Raw genomic sequence first — 17,312 nt, forward strand, 5'->3', positions numbered from 1 at the left:
AAAAAAAAAAAAAAAAACCCTTTTCTAATCGTTAGAAGAAATGAGCTGTTTTAGATGCGCATTGAGCTGCTGGACTTTATATTTATTTTTGCATTTAAACTGTTGACTGCGTTAATTTAATATGTTTCTACCTGAATGTCTGTTGTTATTTCCATAAAAGAGAAATAAAATCTGATATATTTGCACAGTACATACCGGACCATCCATGTTTCAGGGGTCTAACCATCCTGTTCCAGCTTTCTTTACCCCTTCCAGGGCTGAAGGGATTTAAAGGCTGTTGATAGCTAGTGCAGAAACAGTAAAACTCTTCTGGGAGATGCTCCATGTAGAGGTATTGAGTCCATCTTGTCCGGTACACGCTGATGAGGCAAGAGCCGAGTTAGGCTGGTTTTATACAACTTTATTTGCTTTTTGGATATCTTTGCATTAAACTGAATAGCGGTCTAAGGAGCGTTTATAACTGGCTGTGTCCAGAAACTGTAATGAACCTGGGCAAGTCTGATTCATTCACAGAAACGTACATGTTCTGTCTGTTCTGATTAGAGTTGTGTTTTGCCCCTTCCTCCCACCCCCTCCGAACAGGTAAATTGTTTAGTGCTACAGATGTGCTTGGTAGTCGGGTGTAGCGCGGTTTAATTTACTGATTTTTAGCAAGCAGCTGTGGGCACTCTGTGGACGTGTTTTTCTTTGGGTTGAAAAGCAAAGGTCTTTCGACTCTTGGATAGGAGTGAAATTGTGGGGGGGCTTCTCTGTGTGCGTGTGAGATTTTCTAGACTCTCCATCCGTGGTATTTGTACCCAGGAGCGTCTGAGAGTCTCTGCAGAAGGAAAAGCAAATCCACGGTCTGGGAATCTTTCCTGCATTTTCTCCTCTCTCAAAATATTCCTGTACTAATAGCCTGCTCCCACGGGGACGTGTGCTCCATCTCTTCATGCCTTCCAGGCAAGCCTCAGGCAGTTTAAACTTCCTGGTGACTAGATATTATCTGATACCTATTATCTGATAATGAGCTGTAGTCTCTTAACTAAAATTTCTAGGGGAAGATTTTTTTTGAGCTGGAGAGTTGCAGCTTTCCTCATCCCTCCAGCCTGGGCTTGAAGCGCAATCCTGCTGATAAATAGGGATAAATGGCATGCTGCCAGCTTATCAGGGCAGGCGAGGGCTGGGCGGAGGGAAGATGAACGTGAGGCAAATGGGGAGCGAGGTGCCTGGTTCGAGTTGGCAGCCGCAGACGTGCCCACTGAGTGGTGCGTCGCCTCGCGGCCGAAGTACGTTGCGTGACCTGCACGACCAGAGCGCGGCCGAGGCTCTGGTGAGTAACAGAGGATTCAGGAGCCTAAAGCTGACGAAAAACAGCAGGGAGAGGGGAGCTTGTTTTTGAACAGGCCCTTCTTCAATTTTCATTAAGTACTGGAAGAGTTTTAAAAAATCACGCAGCGTGTGAGAACCAGCCGCCCTCCAGCAGCAGGGGAGGCTCGTGCATGCAGTTGAACAGGTAAGGAAACAAGTCTGGGCTCTGACTTAGCTTCCTCATAAAGAAGTGTTTTAACCACCCCCCTCTACGTGCCTACGTGCAGCCTGGCGAGGCGCCTTGTGCGAGAGCCTCTCTCCTTTGCTGGTAGACCCCAACAGCCGCTTTCTGGGCAGACACAGCGTGTGCACAACATCTGCGTACAAAGCAAAACAACTTACTTTTACCTCCAGAACAGCTTTCGGCTGTGTGGACCAGGGTCTAAAAGAAATGATCAGTTACAGCAGCCAGGGTAATTTTTCTCAACAAATTCCTAAGGCTGTTCCACTTCTAGGTGTTTTGGCTTTGTGAAATGGTTTGAAACTTCTATAGGAATCTTATAGATTGCGCCTAAATGTTGCATAAGTGCACAGTGGGCTAATGAACTCTGTAAGATTTCCAGAGTATGTGTAGCATCCTCCCCATAGCGCAGGCTCAGACTTCTTCTCAGTCCTGCTTTGCTTTCGAGTCCGGTACAAATCCTGGTGACGCACACAAAATGTGTAGCTGCTTTGAGAGGCTACGAACATATGGTCCTCTTCCCTGCTCGTCCTTTCCGTTTAGCAGCCGGGACAAATAGAAAGCCATTTATTGTGGCCCTTTCCACCTCTGCTTTTGTGTGCGGCTGCACTGCCGTCACGCACCAGGCACAGGTGGCTGCGCTGGTCAGGCTGCTGCCGGGAGCAGTGGCAGATACGAGCTTCCCAGAAGGGGGAAAATGTCCATCCGTGTTCACTTTTCAGCTTCAAGACACATCCAAGATGTGGTGGAGGTTAGTACAGAGAATAAAGAGGGTTTGAGAATCTGTTGTGGCATGATAGTTAAGAAAATAGTTAATAGCTAAGAAAAACCCATATTTCAGTGGTCTGGCTGAATAAATAAGTTTCTCTCCAAGTGTTCTTTGTTAACATTTCTCTGCTCCCTCTCAAAGTGAGTAACATGCGAATGGTAGGTGCCAAGGCTAAAGATAGGCTATCGTTTATTTTCTGCACAGTTACAGTCTAGGCAGAAAGAGCGCAAAGCCAGGGTGCGTTAGCTTTGTCCCAGAGAGGCCCTGCTGAGCGTAGATGGAGAAGTAAACCTCCCTTCCCGTCTTCCTTTGCCTCTGGCTTTGAAGGTTTCTCTTGTGACAGTTTTTAGCATCATGGATACCTGTCCTGTAAGAATTGCAGAGAGACCTATTAAATTCACTTCCCTGAGGGTGATGACTATATCAAAGGGTTGTTGGTTTGTCACCCACTACCCAGGCGTGAGATGTGGGCTGTATGTTTCCCTTCAGCAGTTCGTAGCTGAAGCGGCACCTGCCGGATGCTTTTACGGCTGATGCTGAGGGTGGTGGTGAGTAGGCACGACCGTCCGACACCTGCAGAGGACGGGCCTGGGAGGGAAACACTCGCGGAGGATAACGCTAGCAGGGCAGGTCACAGGGCGGAGGGGGTTGGAGCAGACAGGGCTGGAGGGGACCCTTGATCACCAGGCCCGTTCCTCCAAATCAGAGGAAGCTGCATAGCAGAAGTTTTGTCTTCAATGTGACCTGTGTTTTATTCTCCTAATGCTTTACATGGAAATCATTTTGCCCTCTATGGCCAGAGTAGCAGCAAACACTCTACCTGGTGGGGTGAGTAAAAGCGGTCGTCTTGTTTGAACTTTAGATCAACCCATTTATTCTCTTCTTGCTTCGGGTCCAGGCCCCTTCAAGCATGTCAGCACTTGCACGCTGTGTGACAGCAGTGCAGAGCCCCGCGTGGAAAGGCTGCAGCAGCGTAAAGCTCCTCGCCTTGCTGCTGCGGGCCTGAACCTTGGCTCCTTACGTTGGCCTGACAGCTCTGCAGAGGGTCTGAATGGTGCAGTATCACTGCTGTAACGGCATCGTGAATAAACAGGCCCCTCTGTGCAACAAGTTTTTCCTGTTTTTTTTTCAAAAATATTTTTAGTTAAATTTGACTCCATAAATTCATGGAGGACTTCTGGTTGCTATTACATTTCTATCCCAAGGGACCCAGGACATTCCCCTCTCCTAGCTGCGTGCGCCATTTCTGCTGTTTGGTGACTTTTCTCATCTCCAGTTTTCCGACAACTCACCAGGGACATTTGAGAGTGGAGTTGCAATCAGGAATGAAGAGGGGACTTGCAGTGAAAAGGCGCTTGTAACTCCTGTTGGTTTCAGTGCTGGGATCCTGAGAGGTGGGTTGGCTTCAGGAGTCGGCTTAGGATTGAGGTGTTTCCTGAGCCGTACTGGTGCTGCGGGTGCGATGCTGCAGGAGTACAGTGGAAGGGCTGCAGGATGCCGCCCCGGGTAAGAAACGCCACACGACAGTAGTTATCTAACTCAAAAGTAACAGCGGAGCTGCGGGACAAAGCACAAACCATGACATCTATTTAATTCTTAGGGTGACGGTGAACAAATCTCCGTGCAGTGGGGGCGGACAGATGAGCTCTAGCAAATCCGTTTGCCGTGTTTTTTTCAAACCTCACCACTGCCAGCGGTTTGCTGGATGCTCTCCAACAGGTTGCAGCTCCCCAGCAGCGCTAGCAAGTGCAGTGGGTGTGTGCGCCTTGGCCCCCGCGGCCCCGGTCTCACGTGTCAGCTTTTTAGCCTGCCACCGAAGACGAGCTTAGCGCAGTCCTTCGGGCTGCATCCAGCCTCATTTGAACCTCAGCTCCCGTAGCATGGCTTGGCTGGAGCTGTCGGTCGTACATGTGCAAAATGCGCGTAGGGCTGGCGTTTCTGAAGTCCCTGAGCAGTCCTCAGCCTGCCTATGTAGTGCTGCACCGGTGCCCTGGATTTGAAGCTTCACTCCTCACAACCATTTTAAATAGAGGGTGCGGACTATGCCCAGTGTGTCCGCAAGGCTGATTCCAAACTTCAGGGATATTTTGAAGCCATAAAGATGCAAGACTATATTCTGAGCAAAAAATAGTCAAGTGCCCAGGAATAACTTATGCAAGGTGGGCTGTCCTCCTCCTGATTTTTGCTGAAGTAGGAGGTTGTTGCACAGTACGGTGAAGTTACCACCTACTTCTGAAGGCTGTATCAAAAAGTAGTATGGGGTCTTTCACTTCCATCATAGCAGCGACCTGGACGCAGCATGAATTAGTTCCCAAACAGCGTCTCATCATGTGTGACCCCCCTATGCCAGGTCTGTCTAGCCAAGAGTGAGTGCTGCTGACTGAGTAGCCCAGCTCTTAACTGTAGATCAGAGCACTTCCAGCTATTTAATTAGTGCAATTAGTTTGATTGATACTATCCTTGTTACTACTGCATAACCAATAACCGTATATATAATAATCATAGTCATGTAATTGTTTCTTGTGCCAGAGCATCAGCTTTAAGGCTATTAAACACGTGAACTTGGTAGTTGTGCACTTATGACTACTGTAAACTTATGACTACTGTGTTTGCAAATGTTGTGGCATATTATAAATAGTATAGGGCCAGATCCTGATTTTGGCTGCACTGATGTCAGGCTGGATTTGGTCCAGTTATGCTCCTGGAGTTAATTTAGATTTACCCCTTGAGAATTCATATTATTCTCTGGTGTTTACTAAGCATGTTTCTGAACTGACTTGGCACATCCAAGCTATTGCTTCCCTGCTCTATAATGCTCGTGATACCCTTAGGCTTAGCACAGCCTCACAGAAGCTGAAACTGCTCTGTTTTGGATGCAATGTGTACGCCTGTGCGGTCACCAGGCTGGTGACATCTGTCCCCTGCTTGGGGATGGAGCGGGAGCTGTCGGTGGTGATGGGGAAAGGGTGGGGAGCCAAGGCAAGAGGGATGGGGTATTTCCTTTGGCTCCTCGTGAGTTCATGTGGATATGAAACTGCAGAAAACTTTCTTTCTTCCTTTGAAACCAAAACGATGTCTGCTTGGGTCCAGCTTCAAATAAAATGAGATCTACCATGATAATTTACGACTCTGCCTTGAACAGAGATTCTTTGTTTTGAAATATTTGCATTGAGGAGGTTGAAGTTATTTATTAGGAACTGGTGAAAGGGAAGTTTTCTTCCTTGGCTTGATTTAAACCCCTGTTGTTGTGGAAGATTTTTTTTTTTTTCCCTGTGAAGAAAATGACCTTTCTTGGGCAAGAGGGAAGGGGACTGGCGAAAAGGGAGAGGGAGGGAGAGAACACAGCTTGCTTGTGAAATGGTTCTTGGCTAATACAAAAGCATGTGAAGGATGTTGATGTGCTTGTTACTTTTCATCTTGGGTTCTGGCAAGTTAATGTATTCCCTTTGAAAAATATTTGGAAGTCCTGACTGTGATCATTAAAGATCCATTTCTTGCTCTTTTCACAACAGCCTCTAATGTCTGAGGGTGCTTACATGCTGCTGACTTGAGTCTTTTGGGGGAAATTCAGCTGGGAACATGGTTTCTTCACCTTTCCTTAAGTGAAAGCAGACAGAATTAAGCAACATCACTGCTGCCTGCTGGTCAGCCGTTGCTGTGCCCCAGCCCAGAGCTGGTTGCATTTCAATAGGCTGTCAGCAATGCGTGCGTAATGTCCACGGGAGTTTTCTCTGAGACATCTATATTATATCATGGTGATCTATACAGCCTCAAGATACTCTGCAATTTAAGGCAGGCTGGATGGTCATTTTTTGAAGGGGTGGAAAAATCCAGAAGGGCTGAAACCTGGAAAGATGTAGCTCTGTCACTTTGCAGAGGCAGCTAAAACAGAGTTGTCTGGGAATGGAGCTGCTGGAGCAGAATCAAATGGTGTGGGGAGAGGGGAGAGGCAGGAAGGAAAGAGAGAAAAAAGACAAAAATACCCAGCCTCAGAGTGAAATTGGATGTGGCCTGTCTGCCTGAGAAGGCAAACAAGAGAGCCTGTTTTTAATCAACTTCCATTAGCAGCACCCTTGAGTTTAGGCACCTTTGGGATCCAACGAAATGAAATGAAACTTTGCCTGCTATATTCTAATTATGAAGTTTATTGACATTTTTGTGTGACATTTGGGTTTGTTTCCCAAAATAAACGTTAGTCATCAACCAGCTCCTCCTTTTCCCAGAAAATCAGCCCAAAACAACCAGTCCATTAGCTTTAGGTGTTTAGTTATTAATTTTATGTATATGTCTATGTGTCTTACTGCTGGGTAAAGCGTGCCTATATATTTTTATCATAAAGATGAAGCAGGCACATGGGCAGAGCAGGGGAAGCAGCAGGATTGCCAGGATTTCTGCTTAACTCTAGATATGAACATGGTCCAGGGTTTAGAGCAGGGGAGTTGGGACACCTGGATTTTAATCTTCATTTGAGGACGGAGGTGATCTCATGCTCAAAGCGCTAGATGGAGAGTTAGGAAAGCGGAGCTCTGTTTCTAGTCCTCGTGTTGGTTTTCTGTGTGGCTTTGAGCACATTGCTTCTCCCTGCTCTGTACCTCAGTTTTCCCATAGGCAAGCGAGGAAGCGATGAGTCTTGGTTCATTAATTCCTGCAGACAGGGAGCACGGAGTTCAGTTTCTGCTGCATAGCCAACGCTTTGGGGACTGGGGGTGGAAAAGCGTCCTGCCACTTGCTGGTGAGCTGCGCTAGTATTTCAGGCCAAGAAAGCTGCTGAAGGGTATTTAGGCTCTGCCGGGGTCTCACGTGGCCTTCTCGGGGACCTGAGCCTGGTGGCTCTCCTCCCTCTGCTGTGCAGGGAGTTGATGGTGTTTCCACCTTGGGAAAGGGCTTATTTTTTCAGTACAAATGTGACAGTCGGACCCAGGGGGAAGGAGGGCTTCGGGTGACGCTGCAGAGGGCAGCCCTCTGAGCTGACTTACGGGAAACTCGGCAAGCATCTAGTCTGCACGGGTGCATCGATGCGATGATGTGACTTAACTCCTCGTCCCCAGACAGGTCGTGGGGTTTCTGCTAACCTGCGTTTTCCATCTGCATGTGATATACTGGCACATGCTCAACTTCTTGGTGCTGCTCCAGTCAAATGGTGTGTCTGAGCTGAAATGTGGCAGCTTCAGTGGAAGGACGCTGGCCAGGGGACATCGAAGCACCTGGCTAAATGTGGTGGCTGGGTAGCTCATACCAGGGAAGGAGTAATGTTTTATGTGAATGAAAACCTGAGTTAAGGTAAATAAGTAAATGGTGCTGACAAGCACCACAGAGTCCTTATGGTTGGAAGTGTCATGCCTACATATGAAGACTGTGTTATTAGGGCTGCAATAGTGAACACCCAGAGGGTGGCCAAGATACTCTGGGGGGAAGAGAGAATGTATGAAGGTAGGAAATAAAAGAGCAAGGAGAAATTTCATGTAACCCCATGCAGACTGTGTAAATATTACAAAAGGACATGATGCTGATACTACATTTGGTACTATAAATGGTACTTGCTAGAGCAACAAGCCTGAAAACCTGCAAGTCTTGGGGAATGCTTGATTTACCTGGAGGAGTATACAAGCACAATAAGGAAGCACTCTGGAATGCAGTCAAATTTCATGACTCTGTAGGGTGAACCCCTCCCAAATACCCTCCACAGCAAAATTTTTGCTTCAAAGAAGAAAATTAGAAGGAGCAGGCAAAAGAGTTAAAAGGCTTGCAGATATCTAGAATCTAGATATTAGGTGTCCATGATAAATTGAACTACCAGAAAGACTTTTCAGAAAGAACAAAAATAGCTAGCATAGTTAAATAGTAGATTAAAGAATATTATTAGAAGTAAAAAGATATCCTAAGAAAAGCATAAGTCATGTCCAAAGGGGGAAAACCAAAAGGATCGTAAATGCTGGGATGTTAAATGTGGAATCATAATAAGATATGCTTAAAAAAAGATTTTGAAGAATGGCTTGTAAAGGGCTAAAAGCTTCTGATATAAACTTTTCTGAACATATTGAAAGAAGGAAGTTTGTGAGACAGGCTTTGGCTCCAGTGGATAAATGGGAACTATACTGAACATTCAAGGCAGACAAGGCAGTATCAGAAAAGCTAAGTGTTTTCTCTGCAACGCTGTAAACTATGTATACTTGCTTATATATGCAATACGAAGTACTTTACATTAGCAGTTATTGATAGCAAAAGAGATGCCGTAGTCTTTGTGGATAGTCTCCTGTCAGCTTGCTACTCAGCAGCAATTAAAATGGTAATAATGTCGAGAATTACTAGGAAAGAAATCAAGAGCAAAACAAAAATCCTAATCTGGCAGCTGTCTAAAATTACAGTGCTCTCATATCTTGAATACTCTGTGTAGGTCTGATTACTGTATCTCAAGAAAAGTAACTGTATTTCATACTGTAGAGCTGGAAATTTAATCGAGTAGGATTTTCAGTCTGGAAAACAAATCGGGAAGACGGCTCAGAGCCACTGGGGCAGTACCCACGTCTCCCGTGAGCTGACGGCAGGCGAAAGGTGGCACGTCCCTGCGCGTGTCCCAGCAGGGCGGCTGCCGGCCCGGGGTCCTCCGCACGGAGGCTTGCGGTGGCTTCGTTCGTGCTTTGTCGGCTCACCTGCTCGGAGAAGGGAGCCCTTCCCGACGCTGCGCGGCGTTGGTGCGGATCCAGGTGATGCCTGCTGTGCCCTTCTTTCTGCCTCTTTAGTATAGAGGGAGCCGCTGGAAACGCCGGCCCCTTGCCCCCATGCTTGTGGCCCTGGAGGTCCTAGGAGCAACATGTTTGCAGGAAAGTGCCATTTTTGGGTGCCCAGGCTTTGCTTCTCGCATGTGCTGGAAACTCCCAATTGTAGGGGAGGGCAGAGGACCCGGAGGCAGCTCACGGCTGGACACCGAGCTCAGCTTCCACGCAGTGAAAGGACCAAAGTCCACAAGCATTTCGGAATGTCCAAGCTGGCACCTCGGGCTTCATCTTCAACTGCTCTGAGTTCAGGCTTTTTTGTGTGTCCTGGCTCATTTGTTTGTTTTTAAATAATCAAAAATTCAGCTTTATAAGCACAAAGCAATGGTTTCTGTCCTCTTCCTCCCATGTCCATGTCTGTGAATGTGTGTTTTATTTTCTACCTTGTGCTTAATTTCTGCAAAAGCATTTGGGGGCTGACATTAAACTGGATATCAGCACCACCTCCAGAAAATGTCTGAACAAATGCAGGATAAGTCAGGTGCTGGCATATGGTACCTTTCCAAATCCCATGTTGGTCCTGCAAGAGAAAGTGGTTATTTATAGGCTATAGGGTTAACATTTCAGGGGGCATAGTTAGAAAAATAAAATAAATGTCCAAATAAAAAGACTTGGGCCAAATTTTGCAGTGACTAAGTAGCTCCACTCAGTTAATGGAATTATACTGAGGGAGGAATAAATCACCGCAGAATTTGGCTCTGGGATCTGCGCTGGAGCCTGGACAATAATAACAGGTAGACCAGGATTGCATGTGAAAAGCTGGGGTTGTGCTTTTCCCTGCTGTTACCAAATGTGCAGTGCCTATTTTTATCGAGTATGTTTCTAGCTCATGTCTGATGGGTTGAAAGCTCCCGTCATGGTGTGAAACCCCTACTCGCCACACAAGTAAACCAATATACTTACGCAAGTTCCTGGACGGACCTCGTAGCTTAGCTTGACATGTTTCCCGCTGCTTATCTGCTGGGTTTGATTTGGCTGTCGCGGCTCTGCCGAGGGCCCTGGCGCTGCTGAGCGCGGCGTTGGCCCCGTCTTCGACCCCCCTCTGCCAGGGCGCCTTCGCCCTCGCGGCTCCCTCCTGCCGCCCCAGCGGGGCCCCGCGGGCTGCGCAGGAGCCGGACGGGGGCTCCCCGCCGCCTGCTGACCTGGCGCATTTCGGCAGACGAAGGGGCTGAGCGCGCGCCGGGGCAGGGCAAGGGCAGCCCGCCCCACGGCGACGGCTGCGGCCGAGAGGCTCTTCTGGCTTTCGGCCTGATGCTGAAATCAAGGTTCTCGAAAAGTGGCCGTAATAGCAAACCGAAGGAGGGCGGCGTGTGCGAGGAGTCCCTCCCCAGCTCGGCTGCTTGTCCTGTCACCGGCCCCTCGCTCCGTCTCGGACACGTCTGGCCTCGGAAGCACATGACAGCCCTCTCTGGAACGACGTCCAGGGCCTCTCTGACCTGACACTGGCTGAGGTCACCTTTTAAGTGGCTCCTGTAAGAACTGTCTGAGCTCCTCTGTCAGAGCCGTCAGACTTTTTAAAAAATACTGTTACGCTTTTTTTTTTTAAATATTGTTAAAATAAGAAAGCATTAGGGCTCCCTTGTCCACCCGCTGGCACATGGAAGTCCTCTGGATCCTGTCCGTCCTGACGGCTTCTGTGGCCTGAGGTCTGCAACATGCTGCTGCATCCTCCGTGAGCACCTCAGGGCTGCGTGGGATCGGAGGCGGCTAACGAAGCCCTGCCAGGCCATTAGAAAACTCACTGGCTCCTCCTGGCCTCTCTGAGGCTCACAGGACTTGGAGCTATGTTCATAGCTCCTGCTAGTTTGGTTCAATTTATTTCCCCATTGCTCCTTACTGGGCAACAAGAAGAGCATTTTTAGGACACCACTGCTGGACACCACTCCAAGTTCAGCAACCCCCAGATCTGCCTCCCTTTCTCCCTTTCTCCTTGCAGCCCATCTTCTACAAGCTATTTCTTCCCAGTTATCCTCACCAACTAAACATCCCTGAAAGTCCCAGGTACTAGAGGAGCTTGGAAAACTTGACGCCTGGAGTAATGAAGCTGTACAGGATTGCGAGGGGAACCTCCACCTCCAGCGTGTGCCCTGTCACAGCACCAGCTCAGCTCTGGACGYGTCAGACTGAAGCCGCCGATGGTGCTGCTCCTGCTCAAGCCCGCAGCAGAATGGCCCTGCAGGACGCTCGCTGCCTTTCCCCTCAGCAGCTGAAAAGAGGGTGAGTGGCCATGTCCTAGTGGACATGGGAAGATGCCCCTGCCTAGAAGGGGAGCACATGGGAGCTGTGCAGGGAGCTTGGCCTGGCTTTGGCAGGGCTGCGTGGAAAAAGAGCGGAGGACTCGACAGCGGGGACTGTCGTCTTGCACATGTGGCAGTCACGTGCCTATGACCTAGCAGTGCCGGGTTGCTAAAGGAGGATATGCCAYCCGGCCAGCAGGAAGTCACCTCTCCCAGTCGTGTTCCTCAAGAGATAAATGGAGTTGACGCAATGTTTAGCTCAGCCTTCTCCAAGTACATTTTGTTTTGTGAAGCTTCGTTTTGTTAGTGTTCACAGCCGAACAAAACCTGCCCCAAGGAAACAAAGCTATGCATGCAGAGCAGAGTGCCTCTTCCCCCTGCAGTGTGCTCCATCCATCACACAATATTCTGCTGTTTCTTGCCATCAGCCAGCAGTGAAAAAACTTCACTGAAAGCCATAACTCTACCTAATGTTTGCACTGCCTGCCTGCTTCTTCCTGGTCTTCCATGTGCTCTCAACTCTGATTTATGGACTGGAGATGCCCTGCCTCTGTAATCCCAGCAGATTCACATTTTCCATTTTGCTGTCTCTCTTCTGGCCTGCTGTATGCTTGAGTGGGATAGTGTCAGACTTGGCCTCCTTCTCAGTAGCTTATAAAGGACATCACACTTTTCAAAGCAAGTGTTATTTTTATTCTCTTCCTCTGCTTCTTGGTGAAACTGATGTGAAAGCAGATCTCACAGCTGTGTCCCAATCATAACACGTCTCAGCTGACAGCTTCCATAATATCTAATGAGGTGGGAGCATCACATAGCCTGTCAGGGTCGGAGATGCCTGAGCGCTAGAGAGAGAGGTAAAGCTTTTCTTCCCTTCCCCAGCCTTATTTCAGGTTTTTCCGTTGCATGGTCTCAACTAGGATCCAGGTCTCCTGCAAACTGTGCTTTGTGAATGCCTGGGAAAACCTCTGCATCATGATTAATGCGTTACAGAGATCTCTCCTCCTACTTCTGAGTGTCAGAGTGCTTAGAAGAATTAATTAAAGATATTAATAAGTAAATATTTCCTGTCAGCATTTTTTTTTTTGTCAGGAAATTACTTGTTTATTTTTCTGCTGTGTCAATTCTTCTTTGCCCAACTTAAATACCTGCTTTTGATTAAAACTGGAAAAAATCTGTTTTTGCCTCTCCTGCAACGATGCGTGGTGGGAGGTGTAGCTCAGTGGCCTCGTGTTTCCGTTCCTGTGGATAGGGTGAGCTCCCCTGCCAGATGACACCTCCCTCCCGCGCAAGCCCTGTGACGCTGCTGCGACCGGAGGGTGGTCGACCCATCCAAAGGACTTAGCCACTTCTTGCAGAGCAGGAGTGTGAGACACCCGAATGACAACTCCCAGCAAGTGAGTTGTTCAGTCAAATTTTCCAAGTACTCTGCTTTTGTTTCTTTCGCCAGAGAGATGGTCATTTTAGAAGTGAGGAATTTTTTCCCTGTTTTTCTGGCTAGCTCTAAAAGCTGCCATTGATTGCAGCACGTGCTAACACAGCTGGATGTGAAGGCAGAGGGATGGAAGCAAACGTGCGCTGCCACAAATCAGAGCATCGGCAGGGGCGGTTGACTGAGGTAACCTTTTAAATTGGTCCTGTAAAAACTCTTCGAGCTCCTCCATCAGCTTTTGACTTTTTTTCTTAAATACTGTTAAGATTTTTTTAATAGCTATAATAAGAAATGTTAGGGCTCCCTTGTCATTGGCAAAAGGAAGGGGGACATGACCTCTTGACCGAGACTCTGTGATTTAGCCGTGGAGCTATGTCTCCTGCTAAAGTGTTCTAGTGCAAACATCTAATCCTGGTATGCCTCAACCCTGCTTGCCTTTGGGGATGCTTTAACCTGATTATAACTCAGAAAGAGCTCTGACCTTTTCGTGTTGCTCATCTAGCATGGTTAATACAGTCCCAGTCCCAGCTGCTCTCACCATATTATAGCTCCTTGGAGATCATCCAGCCACCTGCAGATACGCCCAAACACCCACACAAACAAACACCTTGTAAAACAGGATAAAACATACTCATGCTAACACAAACTAGGCTCATTTTATCCACATAATTTACAGATGCACCCACTAAATACAAGCCCAGCACACCACATACACCCCCTGCTCACAGCACAGCCACACTCAAGTGCACTACGCTCTGACCCACAGCTCTGTTTACCCTGGCACTATATGAGTGTGCTGAATGTAAAATGTGTCCTTGCAGCGCACGGTTTGTCTTTCAAAGAACATGACTTTGCTATGTGAGCAGAAAGATGCTATCTGGACGAGCAGTGCCGTCAGGGAAGAGCCAAAGCCTGAGAGCTCTCTCCATCCCGGGCCCAGAGCGCAGGAGCCAGATTTGCTGCAGGGTGGCTCTGCAGCTGGAGCTGAATCAGCTGGCGTGTACCGCAGCGAGCGCTGCCAGCGGAGCAGAAAGGCTCCTTGCAGTCGGGAGCTTCCACGGCCAGACTGAACTGTGGAGAAAACTGTTGCATCAATATTTACCCGAACCACATGCACGCTTCCACATGCCATCTAGAAACGCATGCACTTAGCATATATTTCTGCGCAAAGATTTTCACACGTTTCTGTGGGTAAATCTGTAAGAGCATGCACGCTCTATGCAGCATACACAAAGCTATATGCAAACTTAGACTTGCCTCACTCACACCTATGTGGCTGCACGTACCATATCTGAGAAACTCTCTGCATGCAGGAAACCACGGTATCTGGCTCTAGCTGAAACAGAGGAGCGGGCAAGGCTCTTAGGGTTGGCTGCTTGTGATGCAGGGAAGCTAAACCTCAAACAGAAATGTCACCAGGATTTTAGAGGTGGGACTTTATTGAGCTCAAATAGCTAATAAGCCTGTGGAAAACAGCCTCTGGTTTCTCAGCATCTAAATGCTCTATACACATCTACCTATTAAATGAGAAGTACCACTTGGCTCTGCAGGGATATTAGCTGGCCAGCAGTGGGAGCAGTGGTTAACTGACAAACGTCAATAGGAAAAAAGTGATTGCCATTAATGGCAATGGCATTGAGAGGCATTTCTGACAAGTCAAAAACTTGGCTTGCTGAGAAGAGGCCTATGAGCAACCACACAACACAAGTGTTTGTTGTCCTTAAAAATTGAAAGCAGCAAAAAAAGCACAAACAGCCCTCAGATTATGACTGCTTGTTTTGATGGCAAAACAGTATTTGTTGTATTCTCTGAAGGGTTGGGAAGGAGGGAGTTTCCAGGGCCTCTCTTCTTTCCCAAGAGGTTGGAGTGACCATGTCACGAGCTGGTGCACAGGAGCGGGTTTCACTGAGGTGAAGAGTCCCGAGTGGGCTGAAGCCCTCCTAGCCTGGTTCCTAAAATGGTGGGGCCTGAAGAGTCAGGGGCAGGAGACTGTGACATCTCCTCTCTTGCAGAGCTGCTGCGATAGCGCTTTCATGAGCCAAGGTTTCACTCCAGGTGTCTCATACTTTGTGTAAGCACTGGAGCAGTGAGATGACAAGCGTGTCCAGGGCCAAGCTGAGCGCAGTGGGGGTTGTTAGAAACCCTCCTGGTCCTTGGAGGGAAGCTTGGTCTTTAAAATTAAAAAAAAGTAAAAGACAGGAACCTCAGACATGGTGTTCTTAGCAGGATGACCCCTGTACCACTCTGATCCTCTCCCAAGAAGCAAAATCAGAACAAAATTACCTTGTGCTGTTTTGGAGAACTGACTTGGTGCTCAAATGTTTTAGGCTGAAAGGGCCGAGTGAGGAAAGTGCTTTTTGTTTCCAAAAAACGTGAGTGTTTTGGGAAGGATTCTTGCTGGAGAGAACATGAAGGTATCTGAGCTTTTTCCTTTCTCTCCTCCATCAGAAAGGCTAAAGGAGACAGAAAATATGGTATAAGATTAATGCAAAACAGGGGCTAGTGTTACAAAGACTTGGATGGAGTGGGGATCTTGACTGACCCTTGATAGCCAGTGGTGCTGAGCCTGTGACAGGCTGTGGAAGTTGGTGCCATGCAGGCTCTGGTTCCTGGGAAAGCTTACAGGGGACATGGCAAAAAAAAGGTGATGCCTTACAGCATCAGGCTGCAGAAGAATTAGGACCAGTGAGGTTGGGGTCTGGGAGTCTTTGCTGTGTGCATGGGCAGCACAGTAATAAATACAAAAAGTATCCTCCGTTATCTGCTTCGCCCCTGCTTGTCCCCGTGAGCCCGTTTCAAGCATCCCGTTGTGCCGTGTCCTTGCACCTCCCTGGGCACAGCCCTGCCGTGGGGCTGCGTCTGGGCTGAGGTCGGGTTTCCTCTGCAATCAGCTGAAGAGGAGATGGCAACCCCCTCCACCAAAGATAAATAGTGTCTGTTAATCCTTTCTGCGTGCCCCAGAGGCCCCCCGAGACCGTGAAACCCTGTGAGGCCTCGCAGAGCCGCTTTTAGCAGGAGGACATCCGAAAAGGCTTTTAGGCAAGGGATTTCTGCATATTGATTGGTGCAAAGAGCAAAATGCTCTTCGTGTGGCGAGAACTCACATATCTTAGTATCTCTAGCAATAAAACCAAATACTACCTTATAAGGTACAATGTGGGGCTAGGGGGCTGTACGGGAAACCAAATGCTTCTGCTTGCCCTGAGCAGGCAGCTGGGGCCACATGCCTGCCTTCTGCTTCTCAGGAGGGGATCAGCAGCGACGACTTTGGGATGAGGCAAGGGAGGGCATTAATGCTTTTTTCCTTGATTCTGCCCGACTCTCTGAAGTGCGTTTTCTAGGTTGGCGGGACTGAGCCCCGGCAACGCTGTGCAAGTGGGGACGCTGGTTTTATTTATACACCTGTATCAATTTTATTTATGTATTTATTTTTTATGAATTCTTATTTTTGCTTTATTTTTTATTTTATTTATTTGTTTTACGCTCAAGCCTCCCCTTAGCACAGGTGATGGAGTTGGTCATGTGAATGCAGGATACTGAACGTGTTGCTGCAGGTGCTCAGAAGGCAAAGCTAAGACTGAACATTAACTTCAAAGTCAGCACTGCCTTGTTCTGAAGGCCAAAATCCAGAAAGGGACCCACTATGTCTTTAGATGTCTGTACCTAACCTTTAAGTGCCCCAGTCAGCTCCTGCTTAAACCTATAGACGCTCACCTATCTGTGGCAGCCCGGTTTCTGGCTGTCTGCCCAAACTCAGTGAAGAGCTGGTGCTGGCTGAATTCCCAAGGAGGAACGGGCCTGATCTCATAACTATCTTCAGACCAGGCCTCCTACAATGGGCTTCAGAAAAAAAATAACAAACAGTGAAATCTGTCTGCATGCTATATGACAGAGCATTAACCATCAGAGGGACAGAAAAGGCCCTGCCTGCCAGTGGGTGCCCATTTGGTGACCCTAGGCAGGGTCTCCGGCTTCCTGGTCCTGAGGGGCTACTTGCTGCTCTTCTCCTGGAGGCTGCCACCTGAGCCCTTCTCCCTGGTAGCTCCTGCTAGCCAGTTTACGGGACTTTCAGCTTACTTTGCTGCAAACCTAACAACCTCCCAGCATTGTAAAACAGAGCCTGGGAACCTAATTCAGGACCATGCCTCTCYGTGGGTGCAGGGCCCCTAGGAGCCAGGCGCTGCAGTACGAGCGGGCCGTTTGTGAATGTAGCCCTACTTGCTAGCTGCAGTCGCAGCCTGCGCCCGGCAAGCAGCCCCTGGGGAGCCCACGGTGAGGCAGCACRGTGCACAATTATTTAAACCTTTCAGGGCTGCTCAGAGCATCCCAGTGGAGAGGAGACAACTGTAAAAGCAGGTGCCAGACCCCAGAGCTCCCAAGCATCTCAGGAGGTGCTTGTGGCACCTGGCTGAGCAGGTCTGGTCCCAGCCAGCGAGGTCTATGATGTGCACCTTATGGGCAATGTGATTTTGGGGAAAGGTACAGGTCTTCGAGCTTTGTGAACCTGTTGATTTTAAAAGCAACTCTTCTGATGTCACTAATACTGTGGGTACATGGAGGGCCCACAGGATCA

This window comes from Apteryx rowi, unplaced genomic scaffold (assembly GCF_003343035.1).
Source record: "Apteryx rowi isolate R43461 unplaced genomic scaffold, aptRow1 scaffold_122, whole genome shotgun sequence".
NCBI lineage: Eukaryota > Metazoa > Chordata > Aves > Apterygiformes > Apterygidae > Apteryx > Apteryx rowi.